Source organism: Ornithorhynchus anatinus, chromosome 3 (genome assembly GCF_004115215.2).
Source record: "Ornithorhynchus anatinus isolate Pmale09 chromosome 3, mOrnAna1.pri.v4, whole genome shotgun sequence".
NCBI lineage: Eukaryota > Metazoa > Chordata > Mammalia > Monotremata > Ornithorhynchidae > Ornithorhynchus > Ornithorhynchus anatinus.
This window is the reverse complement of record NC_041730.1, coordinates 123874142-123887227: the sequence shown is the minus strand read 5'-3', so window position 1 is coordinate 123887227 and position 13086 is coordinate 123874142. Positions and strand designations below refer to the sequence as shown.

Sequence of the window (13086 nt, the reverse complement as noted above, 5' to 3'; positions counted from 1 at the left end):
TCTCGTGGGACAACCTTGTATCTACCCCAGCGCTTAAAACAGTGCTCTGCACATAGTAAGCATAGTAAGCATAGTGGGGTGGAGGGGGGAGGGAGGGAGAGCTGGAAGCATAGTAAGCGCTTAACAAATACCGGCATTATTATTATTAGTGCTTCCAATTAATTACATTATTTACTCCTGCAGTGCCTGGTGAACCCTTCCTAGGCTCCCATTCTGCCCTGCCTTGTCCTCAACTCCCTGCCACTATTCAGCAACGTTGAATGAAGATCCCACAGAGAGGGAAATGGTTGGACCTTTTCTGTCTCGGATCCTCTCTCTCCCTCCTCACTCTTCTTCTCAATCAGTAAATAATGTTGGTATTTGTTAAGTGCTTACTCTGTGCAGAGCACCGTTCTAAGCGCTGGGGGAGATACGGGATCATCGGGTTGTCCCCCATGAGGCTCACAGTCTTGATCCCCATTTTACAGATGAGGTAACTGAGGCCCAGAGAAGTTAAGTGACTTGCCCACAGTCACACAGCTGACAAGCGGCGGAGCCGGGATTCGAACCCGTGACCGCCGACTCCCAAGCCCGTGCTCTTCCCACTGAGCCACGCTGCTTCTCATCAGTAGTACTTACTGAGTGCTTACCATGTGCTCAGTAAGGAAGTAGCATAGTATAGTGAACAGAGCATGGGCCTGGGAGTCAGAAGGTCGTGGGTTCTAATTCCAGCTCCATCACTTTTCTGCCGTGTGGCCGTGGGCAAGTCACTTAACTTGGCTGTGCCTCAGTTACCTCATCTGTAAAATGGGGATTAGGACTGTGAGCCCTCCGCGGTCCAGCAGTCCAACCCCATTTGCTTATATCCACCCCAGCGCTTAGTTCAGTGCCTGACACATAGTAAGCGCTTAACAGATGCCATAATTATTCTTGTTATGTGCAGAGCACCGCACTAAACACTCGGGAAAGTACAACGTAGCGGTTTGTAGATGCAATCTCTGCCTACGAGGAGCTCACAGTTCAGCTGTCTTGGAAGAAGAGCCCTCCAAGACCTAAGGAAGGTATTGTGGAACAGTCAAGTGTGAATAGGTGCTTCGTACAAAATTTCCTACGTCCGTAACTCTGTTGTACCAGCTAAAGGGATCTGATGGATGTTGAGATATCTTTTCAGCTGGTTTTCTTTTCTTATGCTCAGTAGGGAAGCAGCATGGCTCAGTGGCAAGAGCCCGGGCTTGGGAGCCAGAGGACGTGAGTTCTGATCCCAGCGCCGCCGCTTGTCTGCTGTGTGACCTTGGGCAAGTCACTTCGCTTCTCTGCCTCACTTACCTCATCTGTAAAACAGGATTTTTTGTTGTTGTTAAGTGCTTACTCTGTGCCAAGCACTGTTCTAAGCTCTGGGGTAGATACAAGGTAGTCAGGTTGTCCACGTAGGGCTCACAGTCTTCATCCCCATTTTACAGATGAGGTCACTGAGGCACAGAGAAGTTAGATCCGACTCCCAAGCCCGTGCTCTTTCCGCTAAGCCACGCTGCTTCTCAGTTAAGGGATTAAGATTGTGAGCCCCGTGTGGGACAGGGACTGTGTCCAACCCGACTACCTTGTATCTGCTCCAGTGCTTAGAACAGTGCTTAGCACATAACAGATGCCATAATTATTATTATTATTACTGGTCTTCTCCTGTTTATCCTGTCTGATCACCCCTTCTCAATCTCTTTCATCAGCTCCTCCCCTCCCTCCCACCCTCTAACTGGGGTTGCCTGGAAGGTCAGTTTTGGGTCCCCTTTTATTCTTCATCTTCCCCCATCTCATTGGAGAACTCATTTACTTTTTATCAATCCATCGGTCATATTTATTAAGTGCTTACTGTGTCCAGACCACTGTACTGAGTGCTTGGGAGAGTACAATATAATCTTATAACAGAGTTGATAACACATTCCCTGCCCACAGTGAGTTTATAGTCTAGAGGGGGAGGCGTCTATTAATATGAATGAATCAATTATGGGTATCTACAGAAGTGCCGTGGGGCTGGAGTGATGGGTAGTGAATAAAGTGAGCAAACCAAGGTCACGCAGAAGGGAGTGGGAGAAGAGGAAATGAGGGCTTAGTCAGGGAAGGCCTCTTGGAGGAGACGGGCCTTCAGGGAGGCTTAGAAGGTGGAGAGATTAATTGTCTATCAGATATAATGAGGGAGGGCATTCCAGGCCTGAGGCAGGATGTGGACGAGAGGAGTGAAATGTGCAGGCTGGATTGTAGTAGGAGATCAGCGAGGCGAAGTAGGAGGAGGCAAGGTGATTGAGTGCTTTGGAGCCTACGGTAAGCAGTTTCTATTTGATGCGGAGGTGGGTGGATGAATACCGGAGGTCTTGAGGAGCGGGGAAACACGGACTGAATGTTTTTGTAGAACGATGATCTGGACAGCAGAATGAAGTATGGACTGGAGTGGGGAGAGATAGGAGGCAGGGAGGTCAGCAAGGAGGCTCATAGAGGAATCACGGCAGCATAGGATAAATGCTTGGATTAACTTGGAAGCAGTTTGGATGAAGAGGAAGGGGTGGGTTTTAGCAATGCTGTGAAGGTTGAACTGATGGTATATAATAATAGAGTGAGTCTTTGGGGCGAATGAGAGAGGTGGGTCAAGACTAAAACATGGGTTATGAGTTTGCGAAACGGGGAGGATGGTGATGCTGTCTACAGTGATGGGAAAATCAGGGAGACGACAGAGTTTAGGTGGAAAGATAAGGAGTTCTCTTTCGGACATGTTAAGTGTGAGGGGGCGTGGAGAAGCAGCGTGGCGCAGTGGAAAGAGCATGGGCTTTGGAGTCAGGGCTCATGAGTTCGAATCCCAGCTCTGCCACTTGTCAGCTGTGTGACCGTGGGCAAGTCACTTAACTTCTCTGTGCCTCAGTTCCCTCGTCTGTAAAATGGGGATTAAGACTGTGAGCCCCACGTGGGACAACCTGATTCCCCTGTGTTTACCCCAGCGCTTAGAACAGTGCTCTGCACATAGTAAGCGCTTAACAAATACCAACATTATTATTATTATTAGGGGGCAGCAACACATCCCAGTAAACGTCTTGAAGGCAGAAGGAAATACGAGCCGAGAGAGAGAGAGAGATCGACCAGGGCTGGAGATGTAGATTTGGGAATCATCTGCATAGAGGTGATAGTTGAAGCCATGGGAGTAAGTGAGTTCTCCAAGGGAGTGGGTGGAGATGAAGAATAGAAGGGGATCCACAACTGAACCTTGAGGCACATCCACAGGTAGGCAGTGGGAAGCGGAGCGGGAGCCAGCGAAGGAGACTGAGAGTGAGCAGCCAGAGAGAGAGGAGGAGAACCTGGAGAGGACGGTGTCAGCGAAGCCGAGGTTGGATGACGTTTCCAGGAGAAGGGAGTGGTCGACACTGTCGAAGGTAGCCGGGGGTTCAAAGAGGATTAGGATGGAATAGAGATTGTTGGATTTGGCAGGGACCTCTGACAGGGCCGTTTCGGTGGAATGACGGTTAAGGAAGCCAGATTGGAGGGGCTCAAGGACGGCGGGTGAAGACAACTCACTCAAGGGATTTGGTGAGAAGCAGGAGAAGGAAGATGGGGCGATAACTGGAGGGAGCCGAGGGGTCAAGGGAGGGTTTTTTTTAGAATAGGGGAGACATGCACATGCTTGAATGCAGTGGGGAAGAAGCCATTGGAGAGTGAATAGTTGAAGATACTGGTCAGGGAGGGAAAAAGGGAAGTGATAAATGCTTTGATAAGGTGCGAAGGGATAAGGTCAGATACCCAGATGGAGGGGGTGGACTTTGAAAGATTCGCTTCCGTGGCTTCAACTACCATCTCTATGTGGGTGATTCCCAAATTTACCTCTCCAACCCCTGATCTGTTTCTTTCTCTGCAATCTCACATTTACTCCTTCCTTACAGACATCTCTACTTGGTTGTTCTTCTGACACCTCAGACTTGAAGATGTCCGAAAGAAAACTTATCGTCTCTCCCTCCCCCACCCCCTTTTTATGGTATTGGTTAAGCCCTTACTATGTGCCAGGCACTGTACTAAGCACTGGGGAAGGTACGGGCTAACCAGGTTGTCCTATGTGGGGCTCACAGTCCTAATCCCGATTTTATAGATAAGGTAACCGAGTACCTTCTCTGCTCCTCTTACAATCCGAACGTGCACCCCCTCCACAAGATCTTTATTTTTGTATTCGCGTATATTTGGTTGAAACGTATTTGTTTATTCACACCTTATTCTCTCTGTGTATATGATCTGTGTTTTATAGAGATTTGAAGTCTCTAGTAGGCAGGGACCATAAACCTTTAATCAGATTTTATACAATACCTAGTGCTCTGCTTTGAGTACATGTGCAGTAACTATTTATTGATCATGTGAAATCGATGATATATAGTTGCCCCTTATATTCCCAGATCACCAGTGAGGTTAACCTGGGAACGTAAGTGCGACCGAAAGAAATGATGTGGGAAACAATCCTGACCTCACCACATACGAAGAGTTTGTCCCTTGTGCCGACCTGCTTGCTGTTTGCAGTGCCGGAACTGTTTCTGTCTCTTTGACTCCTCATTTTCTTAAAGGCTCTGCTCGAAAAAGATCCACTTCTCCCATGATTGCCAAGCCGGTCTGTCGGCTGCAGCGGCTTCCAATTTTCAGCTGTGATGGCCAGGTTATCTGAGACTGTGCTTTAGTGCCACTTTACAATGTTTCCTCTGACTCCTTTAGATCGCGAAGTTGATGATCCACGGGCAAATAGTCAAGTTCACGTGCCCTCACTGTGCACTCTCATAGTCTTTATTGCAAGCGACTGACGGTTGTTGGAGGTAGGGAAAGGAATCGCACTGATTCCTGGGGGCGTAAAACTTGTCACTGGGTTTGGAGTCCTTCCCTTTGGGACTTCTCCCCAGAGTGCCATAGATTCTGCTACTCTGAGCATCCTTGGACCTATTTTCCAGCATCCTCTCTCCTAAAGAAGAAAATCCTCACTCCTGGGACATTCTTTTGGGCTGTGGTGTTGGCCAACAACGCTCAACCTCTTGGAAATGGAGCTAAAAGAGTTGGGGAAGAAGAGTTTGAGCCAGAGGGTCTTCCTAAAGTGAACTACATTTTCCAGAAGGCAAAATACTATTTCCTGTTCATAGGTATTCATTCAATAGTATTTATTGAGCGCTTACTCTGTGCAGAGCACTGTACTAAGCGCTTGCTTGGAATATACAATTTGGCAACAGATAGAGTCAGGGAAAGTGATTTTAGGGGAAGCAGCGTGGCTCAGTGGAAAGAGCCTGGGCTTCGGAGTCGGAGGTGATCGGTTCGACTCCCGGCTCTGCCGCTTGTCAGCTGTGTGACTGTGGGCGAGTCACTTCACTTCTCTGTGCCTCAGTTACCTCATCTGTAAAATGGGGATTAACTGTGAGCCTCACGTGGGACGACCTGATTACCCTGTATCTACCCCAGTGCTTAGAACAGTGCTTGGCACGTAGTAAGCGCTTAACAAATACCAACAAAAAATAGAGACAGTCCCTACCCATTGACGGCAGGTAGGAACTAGAAATATCTAAACCTCCCCAAGGGAGGTCCTTACACCTAGTTCTTGGGCTAGTTGCTTTCAACGTAGATACATGGGCCATTTTTTTTTTCTCTCTCTGTCAGTCTGGCTCTGGTGCTTTGGGTCTTTTGCTTCCCTGTTCTTCATCTGGTCCTTGGGGTGTGTCTGTTGGCCACACTGCCCCAGTAAATGCTTAATAAGTACCATTATTATTATTATTATTATTATTGTTGTAGTCCCTCCGTGTCTCGCCCGAGGTTGATGGAGTAAGCTCGTCGTGGGCAGGGAATCTGTTTATTGTTGTATTGTACTCTCCCAAGCGCTTAGTACAGTGCTCTGCACATAGTCATTCATTCATTCAATAGTATTTATTGAGGCCTTACTATGTGCAGAGCGCTGTACTAAGCGCTTGGAATGTACAAATGGGTAACAGATAGAGACAGTCCCTGCCCTTTGGCGGGCTTACAGTCTCATCGGGGGAGACAGACAGACAAGAACAATGGCAATAAATAGAGTCAAGGGGAAGAACATCTCATTAAAACAATAGCAAATAAATAGAATCAATAGAATCAAATAGAATCAAATAGAAGCAAATAAATAGAATAGAATGAATGAATCTCTCAGGGAATTGGCCTCATGACCTGTGAATGATCATTTCACCTCTGGCTTCAATTGGTAATGCTTGTAGCAAAATCTTAGGGCAGGCAATAATAATGTTGTGATTTGTTAAGCGCTTACTATATGCTTAGCACTGTTCTAAGCGCGGGGGTAGATACAGGGTAATCAGGTTGTCCCACTTGGGGCTCACAGTCTTCATCCCCATTTTCCAAATGAGGGAACTGAGGCACCGAGAAGTCAAGTGACTTGCCCAAAGTCACACAGCTGACAGGTGGCGGAGCCGAGATTAGAACCCACGACCTCTGACCCCTAAGCCCGGGCTCTTACCACCGAGCCACGCTGGATGGGAATTTCCCCTTTTTTCTGTTAATTCCAGGCCTCCTCTGATTAAGTTATTGCTGGTGACAATTGGACCCCTGAAAAAGGAACACTCTCTTAAGATGTATATGGAGTGCTTAATACATCTACAGAACAACTCCCGGTATCTTTAAAGAAGCTTTAGAGAAGCAGCGTGGCTCGGAGAAGCAGCGTGGCTCAGTGGAAAGAGCCCGGGCTTTGGAGTCAGGGCTCATGAGTTCGAATCCCAGCTCTGCCACCTGTCGGCTGTGTGACTGTGGGCAAGTCACTTCGCTTCTCTGCGCCTCAGTTCCCTCATCTGTAAAATGGGGATTAAGACCGTGAGCCCCACGTGGGACAGCCTGATTCCCCTATGTCTACCCCAGCGCTTAGAACAGTGCTCGGCACATAGTAAGCGCTTAACAAATACCAACATTATTATTATTCTTATCAGTGGAAAGAGCCCCGGCTTGGGAGTCAGAGATCACGGGTTCAAATGCCGGCACCGCCGGCTTGTCAGCTGTGTGACTGTGGGCAAGTCACTTAACTTCTCTGTGCCTCAGTTACCTCATCTGCAAAATGGGGAGTAAGACTGTGAGTCCCATGTGGGTCAACCTGATCACCTTGTATCCCCCCAGCGCTTAGAACAGTGTTTTGCACATAGTAAGCGCTTAACAAATGCCAACATTATTATTTAAAGGCTCTAGTAGCATTTTATTTTAACCGAATATCTCGGTGGGGTAGAGATGTTGGTACTCACTTGAGACATAATGAGGATATTAAAACCCAAAACCCTCCAACCTGGGCCCAGCCTTGGGACACAGCAGTTATCACCAGCCATTAAAGTTAAAGAATAGAATAGTCCTTGCCTTTAAGAGTGGAAAATCATTTAGGGGAGACAGTGCAGTCACCATAGACTGTAAACTCCTTGTGGGCAGGGAACCTCTTTGCCATAGCTGTTGTACTCTCCCAAGTGCTTAGTACAGTGCTCTGCACTTTGTAAGCGCTTGGTAAATGCCATTGATGACCATCAACATTGTTTGTTGAGCATTAATCGGCGTAAGGGGTTCAATTCCCATTTTACCTATGAGGTAACTGAGGCACAGAGATGTGAAGTGACTTGGCCAAGGTCACACAGCAGATAAGTGGCAGAGCCGGGATTAAAACTCAGGGCCTCTGGCTCCCAGGCCCGAGCTCTTTCCACCAGGGCATGCTGCTTCCCTGATGTGTAAGATGCCTTCCCTCCCCTCGAGGTAATTAAAGGAGAAAAGCAGCTTCAAGTTACTGAATATGTAATTGGAAAAAGTGAGAGAGTAGGTTCAAATGGTCCAACGTAAATGAACGAAGATGTGAGATTGAGGTGGCCGATAGGATGGCACAACCAGGAAGTTGGGGATGATGGAAACAAAAATGTTTAGGACGTCAGAGTTATCGAAAACCGAAGGTTTGGAAAAGAATCGCTAAAATTAAATCCCCCCGAGTAGCTGGGACAGAGTCAGTTCTTGAGTGGTACCTACCCCACCGGTATCGTTCCATCCAGTCAGGAGCAGAGGTGCAGATGCCGTCCCCCAGCCATTAAAAAGCAAAAATAATAATAATAATGATGATGTTGGTATTTGTTAAGCGCGTACTATGTACAGAGCACTGTTCTAAGCGCTGGGGGAGATACAGGGTCATCAGGTTGTCCCACGTGAGGCTCACAGTCTTAATCCCCCTTTTCCAGATGAGGTAACTGAGGCACAGAGAAGTGAAGTGACTTACCCACAGGCACACAGCTGACGAGTGGCAGAGCCAGCATTCGAACCCATGACCCCTGACTCCCTAGCCCGGGCTCTATTCTACTGAGCTGAGCTGCTTCTCTACAAAACAAACTAGCATCTCTTGAGTCTCTGTCAACCCTGGGTTAATTACCAGGCTTTGAAAGTTCCCCGACAACCAGTCGGCCGGGATGAAACCAGCCTCTTTGTGGGCAAGTGGTGTGTCAACTGGGAGGTGACTGGGAAGCTTGTGGAGGTCCCAGTGGGGTGGTGGGTTGGGCTCTGGGAGAGGGAGCCCAAGCTTGCTGGCTTTGGGAGGGGAAACGGGCCATGATAAAATTGTGGGGGATTGAAATATACACTTAGAATAACTACAAGAATAAGTTGAATCGATTAGAGATGGGTTTTTCCCAGGGAACCCCAGATTTATCAGGCAGTGATGGGAAGGGAAGTTATTAAATCGAAGAAACTTGCAGGGGCTACAGTTCCCAACACCCCAGATCATATCAGCCCTCAACCATCTCCAGCATTACATATTTATTTATACCTTACCTCAGGACTTGTCATTTATTTTTAGAGAAGCAGCGTGGCTCAGTGGAACGAGCCCGGGCTTGGGAGTCAGAGGTCACGGGTTCAGATTCCGGCTCTGCCACTCGTCAGCTGCGTGACTGTGGGCGAGTCACTTCACTTCTCCGGGCCTCGGTTCCCTCATCTGGAAAATGGGGATTTAAGACCGGGAGCCTCACGTGGGACAATCCCCCAGCGCTTAGAACAGTGCTCTGCACATAGGAAGCGCTTAACAAATACCAACATTATTATTTGTGTAGCTTAACATCTGTACATTCGATTATTATTCTGATTCCATTATCTGTAAATACTTTCATGCCCGTGACCCCCGTTAGAATTAAGCTCCTCGTGGGCAGGCAGCCTGCCTTTTGCATTGCCAGCCGTGGCCGTTTAGTTAATCGCATTCTACCGCAACTCCTGCCGCTGTTATATTGCTTGCAGTCTTCGGCCCAATTTCCACGATTGGCCTCAAGATTTTATATCTTCCTCCTTCTTGCTTGCCAAATCTCAGGGTTGTAATTTTTGCTCTTCTGTGAAAAGTCGAAGTGGGGGGCGGGGAATCTGTCCCGTCCCCCCCCAACCAATATGTTAAGGGCTATTTCTTTACCCTGACAGTGCTGTTAATTCTGAACATGGTCATCTATTCTGGTAAATCCATGTAGTTGTAGTTTGTGTGTCCTTGCAGTGTCGCATTTTTTCTCAGCCCGGTTTTATCCAGCTGCTGTTAATTTTGATTTTCGATGTGAAATGCTCCTAAACTGTCTCCAAGCCTCTTGGAAGTTCATCTCCCACCAGTTTGGATCCTCTTTTTAGAGATCCGTGAATTGGCTACTCTCGCTTTCTTTCCCCATAAACTTTAATAGTAGTTGTGTTACGAGTTGCCGATTTTATGCTATTGATCTAAAATATAATAATGTATCTTCCACTCTCCACCTAGAACGGAAGGGAGAACTGAACTCTCCGGCAGACACAGAAATTATTCTGTGATTCCAAGTGTGAAATATCTCATTGTATTAACTGGCGCGAGGACATTTACGGGAGGGTGCATTAAGAAAACTACAGCAGAATCAGTTGTGGTTCATTAGCAATTCCCATAGTTATTTAAATGTGAAGCCGTGTCTCTGCTGTCCAAGTAGAACCTTGGCGATTACTGTGTCCCAGACTAGTGCCTCTGTGTTTTGTTCGGATTAAGCATGTTTTAATGTGTACCTCTCCTGTAAATGGAGGACATTTTCCTGAAGCTTTTGTGCGTATGCTTTACTTGAGCTACTAGGAGAGGTGGCGGGGTTGGGGTTGCGAAGAAAGATCGTTCCAGTAACCCCGTTTTTTTTGTCTCCCAAAGACCTCTTCTGTTTAATCAGATTTCATGGGCTACCTTTTAGGTTCTATATCGGCTTCTTCTCCCCTCCCGCCTCACCCACACAGTGCTTCTTTATCTCTACGGTGTATCCAAGATTCCCTTTCTTTCCCCTTACATTCCTTTGCCTGTCCTAGTTCCTGTTCCTTCAAAGCATCTTCTCAAGTCTCTACTTTTGGTCCTTTTCCCGTTTTGTTCAAGGTCTTAATCCTTCTAGCAACATCTCCGGGTCCCGAGGACGCTAATTTGAACCTCAGAAAATGGAAACCATTTTATGGAAGTAACTCACAACGTGGAAGTGCCTTCTATTCAGGAGGTTATGTGGTTTACACATACTATAGCAGAATAAGTCTCTTCAGCCTAATGATTTTGGCTTAGGTTTCCACTTAGGTTTCATTTTTACGTTACCACAACTTGGAGCTTGTAGTAAAGGAGTGTAAAACACAGAGAGGTTAAATGACTTTCCCAATGTCACCCGGAAAGCGTTCGAACTAATGAGCTTCTGACTTCTGTTCCCTCAAAGCATCTTCTCAAGTCTCTACTTCGGGTCCTTTTCCCGTTTTGTTCAAAGTCTTAATACTTCTAGCAACATCTCCGGGTCCCGAGGACACTAATTTGAACCTCAGAAAATGGAAACCATTTTATGGAAGTAACTCACAACTTGGAAGTACCTTCTATTCAGAAGGCTGTGTGGTTTACACATACTGTAGCAGAATAAGTCTCTTCAGCCTAATGATTTTGGCTTCGGTTTCCACTTAGGTTTCATTTTTACGTTACCACAACTTGGAGCTTCTAGTAAAGGAGTGTAAAACACAGAGAGGTTAAATGACTTTCCCAATGTCACCCGGAAAGCGTTCGAACTAATGAGCTTCTGACTTCTGTTCCCTCAAAGCATCTTCTCAAGTCTCTACTTCTGGTCCTTTTCCCGTTTTGTTCAAAGTCTTAATACTTCTAGCAACATCTCCGGGTCCCGAGGACACTAATTTGAACCTCAGAAAATGGAAACCATTTTATGGAAGTAACTCACAACTTGGAAGTACCTTCTATTCAGAAGGCTGTGTGGTTTACACATACTGTAGCAGAATAAGTCTCTTCAGCCTAATGATTTTGGCTTCGGTTTCCACTTAGGTTTCATTTTTACGTTACCACAACTTGGAGCTTCTAGTAAAGGAGTGTAAAACACAGAGAGGTTAAATGACTTTCCCAATGTCACCCGGAAAGCGTTCGAACTAATGAGCTTCTGACTTCTGTTCCCTCAAAGCATCTTCTCAAGTCTCTACTTCTGGTCCTTTTCCCGTTTTGTTCAAAGTCTTAATACTTCTAGCAACATCTCCGGGTCCCGAGGACACTAATTTGAACCTCAGAAAATGGAAACCATTTTATGGAAGTAACTCACAACTTGGAAGTACCTTCTATTCAGAAGGCTGTGTGGTTTACACATACTGTAGCAGAATAAGTCTCTTCAGCCTAATGATTTTGGCTTCGGTTTCCACTTAGGTTTCATTTTTACGTTACCACAACTTGGAGCTTCTAGTAAAGGAGTGTAAAACACAGAGAGGTTAAATGACTTTCCCAATGTCACCCGGAAAGCGTTCGAACTAATGAGCTCCTGACTTCTTTGCCAGTCCTCTATCTTGACTAGATCAGCCATGCAAATTAGCACAAGCCAGATCCTGGAAGGAATTAGGTTGGGCCTGAGTGAAATCATGAAGCAAGTAAGAGTTATAATGAAAATGGAATTACAATTCCACCACGCTGGTATTGCACTTCACCAGGCTTTACTCCTATTTGTCAAGTCTGAATTGAGCTGTTACCCTGATGGATTTATATGTAAAGGGTCAAGTGGGTCAATGTTTTGAACTCTGAGTGGCTCCCAGGTGCCATTTGGCTGGGGGCTGGGAAGGGGGGGGGGTCCCCAAAGGGTCCCTCTCTGGATTGCAGTAGCCCCATCTCTGAAAGGAACAGGATTGAGGCAACTAAATCCCCATCATTGGGGGCGGGGGGGATTTTTCTGTCACTGACCAAGCTGCTGCCATCTCAGCCTGAGCTCTGCCTCCTGTAGGAGCAGGTCCAGCCGGCTAGCGTTGGCGGAAGCCACGGAGATACTCGCTTCGAGCCCGGCCTCCATTTTGGAGGGCGGAGCGGCAAAAGTTTGCTTCCTCTCTGTGATTGTCACCTCTCCTCTCTCAGCCCTCTCTTGCCTCTCTCTGAGGATGGCTGTCACACCTGCAGGAAGCACAGGTATTTTTGCGAAGCAGCGTGGCTCAATGGAAAGAGCCCAGGCTTGGGTTCAAATCCCGGCTCTGCCACTTGTCTACTGTGTGACTTCGGGCAAGTCACCTCACTTCTCTGTGCCTCAGTTCCCTCATCTGTCAAATGGGGAGGAATAATAATAATAATAATGTTGGTATTTGTTAAGCGCTTACTATGTGCAGAGCACTGTTCTAAGCACTGGGGGAGATACAGGGTAATCAGGTTGTCCCACATGAGGCTCACAGTCTTAATCCCCATTTTTCAGATGAGGTAACTGAGTTACAGAGAAGTGAAGTGACTTGCCCACAGTCACACAGCTGACAGGTGGCAGAGCCGGGAGTCAAACCCATGACCTCTGGCTCCCAAGCCCATGCTCTTTCCACTGAACACGCTGGTGAAGACTGTGAGCCCCACGTGGGACAACCTGATTACCTTGTATCTTCCCCAGCGCTTAGAACAGTGCTTGGCACATAGTAAGCGCTTAACAAATGCCAACATTATTATTATTATTATTAACGGATTGGTCAACTTTTTAAGTCTACCGAATCTACAAGGCTGCTAATGGAAATGAACACAGACTGCTCAACCAGAGGATAAATTGTTCTTCCTCTACTTCAAGAGCCTAGAACTCCCTTTGTACCCCCTTACTTTTCCAGGGGCCAGGCAAGTGATTT

At 46.9% G+C, this 13086-nt stretch overlaps 1 protein-coding gene across 2 annotated transcripts in view; it reads left to right on the top strand.

Annotated features, from left to right (window-relative positions):
• The window catches only part of R3HCC1L (R3H domain and coiled-coil containing 1 like), a 94109-nt gene that overhangs the window by 36252 nt on the left and 44771 nt on the right, over positions 1-13086 (top strand). The gene's annotated exons all lie outside the window — the stretch shown is intronic.